Genomic DNA, 12,800 nt, shown 5'->3' on the forward strand with positions numbered 1-12,800 from the left:
TGAGTCACTGTTGCCTTTCTATCAGCTCGAAGCAGTCTGCCCATTCTCCTTTGATGAGAGAGAAAAAGCGAAAAAGGACAACCAAAGAGGACGGCGCCTCGTGTGATAACGTTTGGGAGGTTTGTATGCAGGTAGATAATTGGAGGTGCTCACCTGGTGGCCACTTGGCCAATAGCAGATATAGATATGAGGGTCTTGGTTACCCTTGGAGATGAGTCCTTGGTGGGGTTACCTCAGCAGTAGAGATGAGCGAACATGCTCGTCCGAGCTTGATGCTCGGTCGAGCATTAGGGTACTCGAAACTGCTCGTTACTCGGACGAATACTTCGCCCGCTCGAGAAAATGGCAGCTCCCGCCGTTTTGCTTTTTGGCGGCCAGAAACAGAGCCAATCACAAGCCAGGAGACTCTGCACTCCACCCAGCATGACGTGGTACCCTTACACGTCGATAGCAGTGGTTGGCTGGCCAGATCAGGTGACCCTGGGATAGACTAGCCGCTGGCCGCGCTGCTCGGATCATTCTGTCTCTGGATGCCGCTAGGGAGAGAGCTGCTGCTGGTCAGGGAAAGCGTTAGGGTGTTCTATTAGCTTACTGTTAGGCAGGAGTGATTCTCAAAGAACCCAACAGCCCTTCTTAGGGCTACAATAACGTTCTACTTTTTTTATTTTAATTTGCATCTTTTACCATTTTGTGAGGAATTAGCAGGGGGACTTGCTACCGTTGTGTTTAGCTCTTAGTGGCACACATATCCATAGCAAAGACCGAAGTGGGAAAATTCAGTAGGGGTTGGATTTCTATTAGGCAATAACTCAGTGTCATCTCATCTGGCATAGTAGTGTGCTTCCTTTGATACTTGGCTAGAAAATAGCCATAGGAGAATACAAACAGCTTCTTGAAGCCTACAGTAGCGTTCTATATATTTGATTTCTGGTTGATCTGCTGGTGGCTGTAGTTTCTGCAGTGCATGTACTTGCCAATTCTGAGCAATTTGTAGTGAGACTTGCGACCGCTGTGTTCTGCGCTTAGTGGCGCACATATCCATAGCAAAGGCCGAAGTGGCAAAATTCAGTAGGGGTTGGATTTCTATTAGGCAATAACTCAGTGTCATCTCATCTGGCATAGTAGTGTGCTTCCTTTGATACTTGGCTAGAAAATAGCCATAGGAGAATACAAACAGCTTCTTGAAGCCTACAGTAGCGTTCTATATATTTGATTTCTGGTTGATCTGCTGGTGGCTGTAGTTTCTGCAGTGCATGTACTTGCCAATTCTGAGCAATTTGTAGTGAGACTTGCGACCGCTGTGTTCTGCGCTTAGTGGCGCACATATCCATAGCAAAGGCCGAAGTGGCAAAATTCAGTAGGGGTTGGATTTCTATTAGGCAATAACTCAGTGTCATCTCATCTGGCATAGTAGTGTGCTTCCTTTGATACTTGGCTAGAAAATAGCCAGAGGAGAATACAAACAGCTTCTTGAAGCCTACAGTAGCGTTCTATATATTTGATTTCTGGTTGATCTGCTGGTGGCTGTAGTTTCTGCAGTGCATGTACTTGCCAATTCTGAGCAATTTGTAGTGAGACTTGCGACCGCTGTGTTCTGCGCTTAGTGGCGCACATATCCATAGCAAAGGCCGAAGTGGCAAAATTCAGTAGGGGTTGGATTTCTATTAGGCAATAACTCAGTGTCATCTCATCTGGCATAGTAGTGTGCTTCCTTTGATACTTGGCTAGAAAATAGCCATAGGAGAATACAAACAGCTTCTTGAAGCCTACAGTAGCGTTCTATATATTTGATTTCTGGTTGATCTGCTGGTGGCTGTAGTTTCTGCAGTGCATGTACTTGCCAATTCTGAGCAATTTGTAGTGAGACTTGCGACCGCTGTGTTCTGCGCTTAGTGGCGCACATATCCATAGCAAAGGCCGAAGTGGCAAAATTCAGTAGGGGTTGGATTTCTATTAGGCAATAACTCAGTGTCATCTCATCTGGCATAGTAGTGTGCTTCCTTTGATACTTGGCTAGAAAATAGCCAGAGGAGAATACAAACAGCTTCTTGAAGCCTACAGTAGCGTTCTATATATTTGATTTCTGGTTGATCTGCTGGTGGCTGTAGTTTCTGCAGTGCATGTACTTGCCAATTCTGAGCAATTTGTAGTGAGACTTGCGACCGCTGTGTTCTGCGCTTAGTGGCGCACATATCCATAGCAAAGGCCGAAGTGGCAAAATTCAGTAGGGGTTGGATTTCTATTAGGCAATAACTCAGTGTCATCTCATCTGGCATAGTAGTGTGCTTCCTTTGATACTTGGCTAGAAAATAGCCAGAGGAGAATACAAACAGCTTCTTGAAGCCTACAGTAGCGTTCTATATATTTGATTTCTGGTTGATCTGCTGGTGGCTGTAGTTTCTGCAGTGCATGTACTTGCCAATTCTGAGCAATTTGTAGTGAGACTTGCGACCGCTGTGTTCTGCGCTTAGTGGCGCACATATCCATAGCAAAGGCCGAAGTGGCAAAATTCAGTAGGGGTTGGATTTCTATTAGGCAATAACTCAGTGTCATCTCATCTGGCATAGTAGTGTGCTTCCTTTGATACTTGGCTAGAAAATAGCCAGAGGAGAATACAAACAGCTTCTTGAAGCCTACAGTAGCGTTCTATATATTTGATTTCTGGTTGATCTGCTGGTGGCTGTAGTTTCTGCAGTGCATGTACTTGCCAATTCTGAGCAATTTGTAGTGAGACTTGCGACCGCTGTGTTCTGCGCTTAGTGGCGCACATATCCATAGCAAAGGCCGAAGTGGCAAAATTCAGTAGGGGTTGGATTTCTATTAGGCAATAACTCAGTGTCATCTCATCTGGCATAGTAGTGTGCTTCCTTTGATACTTGGCTAGAAAATAGCCAGAGGAGAATACAAACAGCTTCTTGAAGCCTACAGTAGCGTTCTATATATTTGATTTCTGGTTGATCTGCTGGTGGCTGTAGTTTCTGCAGTGCATGTACTTGCCAATTCTGAGCAATTTGTAGTGAGACTTGCGACCGCTGTGTTCTGCGCTTAGTGGCGCACATATCCATAGCAAAGGCCGAAGTGGCAAAATTCAGTAGGGGTTGGATTTCTATTAGGCAATAACTCAGTGTCATCTCATCTGGCATAGTAGTGTGCTTCCTTTGATACTTGGCTAGAAAATAGCCAGAGGAGAATACAAACAGCTTCTTGAAGCCTACAGTAGCGTTCTATATATTTGATTTCTGGTTGATCTGCTGGTGGCTGTAGTTTCTGCAGTGCATGTACTTGCCAATTCTGAGCAATTTGTAGTGAGACTTGCGACCGCTGTGTTCTGCGCTTAGTGGCGCACATATCCATAGCAAAGGCCGAAGTGGCAAAATTCAGTAGGGGTTGGATTTCTATTAGGCAATAACTCAGTGTCATCTCATCTGGCATAGTAGTGTGCTTCCTTTGATACTTGGCTAGAAAATAGCCAGAGGAGAATACAAACAGCTTCTTGAAGCCTACAGTAGCGTTCTATATATTTGATTTCTGGTTGATCTGCTGGTGGCTGTAGTTTCTGCAGTGCATGTACTTGCCAATTCTGAGCAATTTGTAGTGAGACTTGCGACCGCTGTGTTCTGCGCTTAGTGGCGCACATATCCATAGCAAAGGCCGAAGTGGCAAAATTCAGTAGGGGTTGGATTTCTATTAGGCAATAACTCAGTGTCATCTCATCTGGCATAGTAGTGTGCTTCCTTTGATACTTGGCTAGAAAATAGCCAGAGGAGAATACAAACAGCTTCTTGAAGCCTACAGTAGCGTTCTATATATTTGATTTCTGGTTGATCTGCTGGTGGCTGTAGTTTCTGCAGTGCATGTACTTGCCAATTCTGAGCAATTTGTAGTGAGACTTGCGACCGCTGTGTTCTGCGCTTAGTGGCGCACATATCCATAGCAAAGGCCGAAGTGGCAAAATTCAGTAGGGGTTGGATTTCTATTAGGCAATAACTCAGTGTCATCTCATCTGGCATAGTAGTGTGCTTCCTTTGATACTTGGCTAGAAAATAGCCATAGGAGAATACAAACAGCTTCTTGAAGCCTACAGTAGCGTTCTATATATTTGATTTCTGGTTGATCTGCTGGTGGCTGTAGTTTCTGCAGTGCATGTACTTGCCAATTCTGAGCAATTTGTAGTGAGACTTGCGACCGCTGTGTTCTGCGCTTAGTGGCGCACATATCCATAGCAAAGGCCGAAGTGGCAAAATTCAGTAGGGGTTGGATTTCTATTAGGCAATAACTCAGTGTCATCTCATCTGGCATAGTAGTGTGCTTCCTTTGATACTTGGCTAGAAAATAGCCAGAGGAGAATACAAACAGCTTCTTGAAGCCTACAGTAGCGTTCTATATATTTGATTTCTGGTTGATCTGCTGGTGGCTGTAGTTTCTGCAGTGCATGTACTTGCCAATTCTGAGCAATTTGTAGTGAGACTTGCGACCGCTGTGTTCTGCGCTTAGTGGCGCACATATCCATAGCAAAGGCCGAAGTGGCAAAATTCAGTAGGGGTTGGATTTCTATTAGGCAATAACTCAGTGTCATCTCATCTGGCATAGTAGTGTGCTTCCTTTGATACTTGGCTAGAAAATAGCCATAGCAATAGGATAGGATTGTTTGGTTTTAAAAACTCAAAAAAAAACAAAAAACACAAAAAAAAAAAAAAACACAAAAAAACACCAAAAAAAACAAAAAGAAGTAAAAAAAAAAAAAAAGTTATAACTCTCATTTTAAAAATGTTTAACCCGAGGGCTAGGGGTAGAGGACGAGGGCGGGGACGTGGGCGTCCAACTACTGCAGGGGTCAGAGGCCGTGGTCCTGGGCGGGGTGAGACACCACCTGCTGATGAGGGAGCAGGGGAACGCCGCAGAGCTACACTCCCTAGGTTCATGTCTGAAGTTACTGGGACTCGTGGTAGAGCACTGTTGAGGCCAGAACAGTGCGAACAGGTGATGTCGTGGATTGCTGACAATGCTTCGAGCAATTTGTCCACCACCAGTCAGTCTTCCACGCAGTCCACCCATGTCACCGAAATCCCCACTCCTCCAGCTCCTGCACCTCAGCCTCCTCCCCCCCAGTCTGCCCCCTCCCAGGAAAATTTGGCATTTGAACCGGCATACTCTGAGGAACTGTTTTCTGGACCCTTCCCACAGTCACAAACCACTTGTCCGGTTGCTGCTGAGCAATTTTCCGATGCCCAGGTTTTCCACCAGTCACAGTCTGTGGGTGATGATGACCTTCTTGACGTAGTGGAAGTGTGTAAAGAGGTGTCCGACGATGAGGAGACACGGTTGTCAGACAGTGGGGAAGTTGTTGTCAGGGCAGGAAGTCCGAGGGGGGAGCAGACTGAGGGATCGGAGGATGATGAGGTGACAGACCCAAGCTGGGTTGAGAGGCCGGGTGAACACAGTGCTTCTGAGACGGAGGAGAGTCCTCGACCTGAACAGGTTGGAAGAGGCAGTGGTGGGGCCAGACGGAGAGGCAGGGCCAGAGCTGGTGCATCAGCGCCACTGTCAACTAGTGAAGCTCCCGTGGTGAGGGCTCTTGCGGCGAGGGCTAGATCTTCAGAAGTGTGGAGGTTCTTTAAGGAAACACCGGATGACCGACGGACTGTGGTGTGCAACATTTGCCAAACCAGGCTCAGCAGGGGTTCCACCACTACTAGCTTAACTACCACCAGTATGCGCAGGCATATGAATGCTAAGCACCCCACTCAGTGGCAACAAGCCCGTTCACCTCCGGCCGTGCACACCACTGCTCCTTCCCCTGTGTCAGCTGCTAGTCAGCCCCCTGCCCAGGACCCTGGCACAAAAACCCCATCGTCGCCTCCACAATCCTCCACAGCATCCACCAGCGTTCAGCTCTCCATACCCCAGACGCTGGAGCGGAAACGCAAATATAGTGCAACCCACCCGCACGCCCAAGCCCTTAATGTGCACATCTCCAGATTGCTTAGCCTGGAGATGCTGCCCTATAGGCTAGTAGAGACCGAGGCCTTTCGCAATCTCATGGCGGCGGCCGCCCCTCGGTATTCGGTCCCCAGCCGCCACTACTTTTCCCGATGTGCCGTCCCAGCCCTGCACCAGCACGTGTCAGACAACATCATCCGTGCCCTGACCAACGCCGTTTCTGACAAGGTCCACCTGACCACGGACACGTGGACGAGTGCTGCCGGGCAGGGCCACTATATATCGCTGACGGCACATTGGGTTAACTTGGTGGAGGCTGGGACCGAGTCTGACCCTGGGGCTGCTCATATACTGCCGACGCCGAGGATTGCGGGGCCTACCTCGGTCCAGGTGTTTCAGGCCTACTATGCCTCCTCCTCCTCCCACCCCTCCTCCACCTCCTCCTCCGAACTACCATCCGTGGGCACGGCGCCATCAGTCGGTAGCTCTAGGCACAGCAGCAGTGCCGTCGCTAAGCGACAGCAGGCGGTGCTCAAACTGCTGAGCCTAGGCGACAAAAGGCACACCGCCCAAGAGCTATTACAGGGCATCACGGCGCAGACTGATCTGTGGCTGGCACCGCTGAACCTCAAGCCGGGAATGGTTGTGTGTGACAACGGCCGTAACCTGGTGGCGGCTCTGAAACTCGGCAGACTGACACATGTGCCATGCCTGGCCCATGTGTTAAATCTGATAGTGCAGCGTTTCCTCAAGACATACCCCAATCTGTCTGATTTGCTCACGAAGGTGCGCCGCATCTGTGCGCATTTCAGGAAGTCCAGCCCAGATGCTGCCACTCTCAGGGCAGCGCAGCGCCGCCTCCAACTGCCCGCTCACCGACTGTTGTGCGACGTGCCCACGAGGTGGAATTCAACACTGACCATGTTATCCAGAGTTTACCAGCAGCGCAGAGCGATTGTAGACTGCCAGATGTCAACTTCCACCAGAACTGGTAGTCAGGTCAGTCAGCTTCCTCAAGTCTACAATGAGGAGTGGACGTGGATGTCTGATATCTGTCAGGTGCTGAGTAACTTTGAGGAGTCAACACAGATGGTCAGTGGCGATGCCGCCATCATCAGCCTCACCATCCCGCTGCTTGGCCTGTTGAAAAACTCTCTGGTCAGCATGAAGTCGGAAGCTTTGCGCTCGTCACAAGAGACGGGGGAAGAATATTCCCTTGTTGATAGCCAAAGCACCCTGAGGTCTGTTTCTCAGCGCATATCGGAGGAGGTGGAGGTGGAGGAGGATGAGGAGGAAGAGGAGGAGAATGTTGGCGAGACACAAGAGGGGACCATTGTTGAGTCCTTCACTGTTCAGCGTGTATGGGCAGAAGAAGAGGAGTTGGAGGAGTTGGAGGAGGAGGAAATGGACAGTCAGGCCAGTGAGGGGAGTGAATTCTTACGCGTTGGTACTCTGGCGCATATGGCAGATTTCATGCTAGGCTGCCTATCCCGTGACCCTCGCGTTCAAAGAATTTATTCCAGCACCGATTACTGGGTGTTCACTCTCCTGGACCCACGGTACAAGCAAAATCTTCCCACTCTCATCCCTGGAGAGGAAAGGAGTGTGAGAATGCATGAATACCAGCAGGCCCTGGTGCACAAGCTGAAACAGTATTTCCCTTCTGACAGCGCTAGCGGCAGAGTGCGTAGTTCTGCGGGACAAGTAGCGAGGGAGAGTAGGCGAGCAGGCAGCTTGTCCAGCACTGGCAAGGGTACGCTTTACAAGGCTTTTGCCAGCTTTATGTCACCCCAGCAAGACACTGTCACCTGTCCCCAGTCTCGGCAGAGTAGGGCTGATCTTTACAGAAAGATGGTGAGGGAGTACGTAGCTGACCATACCATCGTCCTAAATGATCACACAGCTCCCTACAACTACTGGGTTTCAAAGCTGGACATGTGGCACGAACTGGCGCTGTACGCCTTGGAGGTTCTTGCCTGCCCTGCCGCTAGCGTCTTGTCCGAGCGGGTTTTCAGTGCAGCTGGTGGCATCATCACCGATAAGCGTACACGCCTGTCGACTGACAGCGCTGACAGGCTGACGCTTATTAAAATGAATAAAGGCTGGATTTCTCAGAATTTCCAATCTCCACCAGGTGAAGGAAGCTCAACCTGAATAATTGATCCACTCCTCCTCCTCCTCCTCATTTTCCTCCTTCTCCTCCTCTTTGTACAGTAAAGCAGAGGAAAATGGCTATTTTTTGACAGGGCCCACTGGCTCTTGCTATAGTACTTCATGCATTTAATTTTTCTGGAGGGCCACCTACCCGGTCCTCTGTTTGAAACAATTTTTGTGAGTGCCACATACAGGCACTCAATCTATTCCATTTTTCTGGAGGGCCACCTACCCGGTCCTCTGTTTTAAAAATTTTTTGGGACTGCCACATACAGGCACTCAATCTATTCCATTTTACTGCAGGGCCACCTACCTGCTCCTCTGGTTTGAACAATTTTTGGGACTGCCACATACAGGCACTCAATCTATTCCATTTTACTGGAGGGCCACCTACCTGCTCCTCTGGTTTGAAACATTTTTGGGACTGCCACATACAGGCACTCAATCTATTCCATTTTACTGCAGGGCCACCTACCTGCTCCTCTGGTTTGAACAATTTTTGGGACTGCCACATACAGGCACTCAATCTATTCCATTTTACTGCAGGGCCACCTACCTGCTCCTCTGGTTTGAACAATTTTTGGGACTGCCACATACAGGCACTCAATCTATTCCATTTTACTGGAGGGCCACCTACCTGCTCCTCTGGTTTGAAACATTTTTGGGACTGCCACATACAGGCACTCAATCTATCCCATTTTACTGGAGGGCCACCTACCTGCTCCTCTGGTTTGAAAAATGTTTGGGACAGCCACATACAGGCACTATCCAAATTAAATTGTCTCCATAGCAGCCTCCACACGTTGTCTCCATTGCTACCTCCAAAAGTCGTCCATATAGCTGCCTCCATACATCGTCCCTTTATCAAACGAGGTGTGTCAGGCAGAAATTTGGGTTGTTTTCATGGATTCCACATCAAAGTTGTTAACTTTGTCGCCACCCTGCTGTGTTATCCACAAAATATACTGGCAAACTTTTACCATTTAGGGATATTATTTCAGCGCTTCTTGCGCATCTGTTTACATTCCCCTCACCCGGCATATCCTAAACTTATAAGAACGCTACTACACTTGATCTTATACAAAAGGTTCTTAGAAGTGCTGTTTGGGGAGTAGCCTAGAGACAGGGGCTTGGATTGGCGAAAGCTCGCCTGGCAGCGGAACGCCAGCTCCATGCGCATCATGCGCTTCTTGCGCATCTGTTTACATTCCCCTCACCCGCCATATCCCAAACTTATAAGAACGCTACTACACTTAACTTGGTGCAGGCTGGGACCGAGTCTGACCCTGGGGCTGGTCATATACTGCCGACGCAGAGAATTGCGGGGCCTACCTCGGTCCAGGTCTCAAAGGCCTACTATACCTCCTCCCACCCCTCCTCCACCTCCTCCTCCTCCGAATTACCATCCGTGGGCATGGCGCCATCAGTCGGTAGCTCTAGGCACAGCAGCAGTGCCGTCGCTAAGCGACAGCAGGCGGTGCTGAAACTGCTGAGCCTAGGCGATAAAAGGCACACCGCCCAAGAGCTATTACAGGGCATTCCACATCAAAGTTGTTAACTTTGTCGCCACCCTGCTGTGTAATCCCCAAAATATACTTGCAAACTTTTACCATTTAGGGATATTATTTCAGCGCTTCTTGCGCATCTGTTTACATTCCCCTCACCCGCCATATCCTAAACTTATAAGAACGCTACTACACTTGATCTTATACAAAAGGTTCTTAGAAGTGCTGTTTGGGGAGTAGCCTATAGACAGGGGCTTGGATTGGCGAAAGCTCGCCTGGCAGCGGAGCGCCAGCTCCATGCCAAGATCCAACTAACATAGTTTTAACTGCAGCACCTTTAATCTACTACTAGTTCACTGCCTCCATACATGGTCCCCTTATCAAACGAGCTGTGTCAGGCAGAATTTTGGGTTGTTTTCATGGCTTCCATGTTAACTTTGTCGCCACCCTGCTGTGTAATCCACAAAATATACTGGCAAACTTTTATCATGTACCGATATTATTTGAGCGCTTCTTGCTCACCTCCTTTGGTTCCTCTCTGCCACCCATTGGTTTGAAGCCTGAGTCCATTTAGGGTATGTCGCCATGACACTCTCTAGCCTGCTGCCGCTGCCTCTGCATGCCGTCCCCTATAGTGTCAGGGTCAATTATTGGATGTTTTAGATGCTATCTAGCTTCATTCTGTCACTCTGTCATGGCCATGCTGTTGCCCATAATTTTGGCATAATGGTGCGATTATGCAGCCTCAGAGGCATCCATGCATGCTGCCCCTGCTGTTTCCTGTCCATTTCCGTGGTGTTTCCATCCTTTTCTGAGGTTCCCAGGTGTTTGGCCAAGCTTCCCTGTGCAGAGCCTTGGTCCCCTTGAAAAATGCTCGAGTCTCCCATTGACTTCAATGGGGTTCGTTATTCGAGACGAGCACTCGAGCATCGGGAAAAGTTCGTCTCGAATAACGAGTACCCGAGCATTTTAGTGTTCGCTCATCTCTACTCAGCAGCTTTCCATGCGCACACTAGAACTGGTATCCAGAGGAACCGTCAGGAAAAGGAGTATCCACAGGAAAAAACAGTGGCGCTACAGTTGGGTGCGCTTGTAACCCAGAAATTATGTTTACCAACACACGGTTTGGTAGAAAGGTAAATTGGTATTTATTAAAAAATATTTTTTTAAAAATTGGATATCAAACATTGGTTACGCGTTTCGGGAGTGTCCCTTCATCAGACCAATAATAGTACAGCAAACCGGAGGTGTGTGGATGCTGCAGAAGAATGCAGCATCCACACACCTCCGGTTTGCTGTACTATTATTGGTCTGATGAAGGGACACTCCCGAAACGCGTAACCAATGTTTGATATCCAATTTTTAAAAAAATATTTTTTAATAAATACCAATTTACCTTTCTACCAAACCGTGTGTTGGTAAACATAATTTCTGGGTTACAAGCGCACCCAACTGTAGCGCCACTGTTTTTTCCTGTGGATACTGCCCATTCTCCTTTGACCTCTGGCATCAACAAAGCATTTCCGCCCACAGAACTGCCGCTCACTGGATGTTTTTTCTTTTTCGGACCATTCTCTGTAAACCCTAGAGATGGTTGTGCGTGAAAATCCCAGTAGATCAGCAGTTTCTGAAATACTCAGACCAGCCCTTCTGGCACCAACAACCATGCCACGTTCAAAGGCACTCAAATCACCTTTCTTCCCCATACTGATGCTCGGTTTGAACTGCAGGAGATTGTCTTGACCATGTCTACATGCCTAAATGCACTGAGTTGCCGCCGTGTTAACGAGCAGTTGGACAGGTGTACCTAATAAAATGGCCAGTGAGTGTACATATTACATATCAAAACAACCATCACACGCTAAGAAATATTTTATAATGGTCCTTTTGAGTACAACAACAAAAATTTCTCTATTTTTTGTAAATTTACAAACAATGCTTAGAACAACACAGATGACGTACCCATACTGAAATCCCTAGGTAGAGAACAGGTGGTTGTAAAATGAGACACAGACCTAAGAACAAAATCTAAAGGGTGCAAAAAAAATGTCCACTGCAGCAAACCGTGACTATATAGCGGTCATATACTATGTCTACAAAGGGGCTCTGCAGAGTGTTATCACAATAACAACTATATGGGTGGATAAAGCTCTGTGCAGCAATAGTCACCGGACAATACAGATCTGACCTCTCTCCTGACATGTCTGTATGAGTATGTCAGTCCATGTATTGCTGTGTACAGTGGCTGTAGCTCTTAAGTAAAAGTCTTATTTTCTCCTCATAGGAGTCACAGCCCATGAGAGATGCTGCAGAATTGTGAGTTTAGGGGTAATTCCAGCATGTACTCTAAATTTTACTTTCATCTTCTTCTATGACCTAGCCCTCCATGGCAGCTTCATGAAGCCGCAAGGGCTTTTTTCTGTAGATTTTAGGCTCCTAACAGCATAACAGTGACCCAAAGTGTCCCAATGATTTTAGGCTCCTCACTTCATAAACAGTATAACAGTGTCCCAATGATGACCCACTCTGTAGCCTGTATCCTTATGACCAATACAGTCACAGGGCCTCCCCCACTCCAGTGGTCACAGCCCCTCTAGTAGCTAGTATAGGTACAGTCCCTCCCTCGAGTAGTCGTCATAGGCACAGCCCCCCCCCCCCAGTAGCCAGTATAGACACAGGGCCTCCCCCAGTAGCCACTATAGTCACAGGGCCTCCCCCCAATAGCCACTATAGTCACAGGGCCTCCCCCCAGTAGCCACTATAGTCACAGGGCCTCCTCCTAGTACCCGCTATAGTCACAGGGCCTCCTCCTAGTACCCGCTATAGTCACAGGGCCTCCTGCCAGTATCCTGTATAGTCACAGGGCCTCCTCCTAGTACCCGCTATAGTCACAGGACCTCCCACCATCCCAGTATAATCACAGGGCCTCCCCCCAAGTAGCCAGTATAGTCACAGGGCCTCCTCCTAGTACCCGCTATAGTCACAGGGCTTCCTCCCCACCCCAGTATAATCACAGGGCCTCCCCTACCCCAGTAGTGTCACAGGGCCTCCCCTACCCCAGTAGTGTCACAGGGCCTCCTCCCCACCCCAGTATAGTCACAGGGCCTCCTCCCCACCCCTGTATAGTCACAGGGCCTCCTCCCCACCCCTGTATAGTCACAGGGCCTCCTCCCCACCCCTGTATAGTCACAGGGCCTTCTC

The sequence above is a fragment of the Engystomops pustulosus genome, chromosome 2, assembly GCF_040894005.1.
Source record: "Engystomops pustulosus chromosome 2, aEngPut4.maternal, whole genome shotgun sequence".
Taxonomy (NCBI): Eukaryota; Metazoa; Chordata; class Amphibia; order Anura; family Leptodactylidae; genus Engystomops; species Engystomops pustulosus.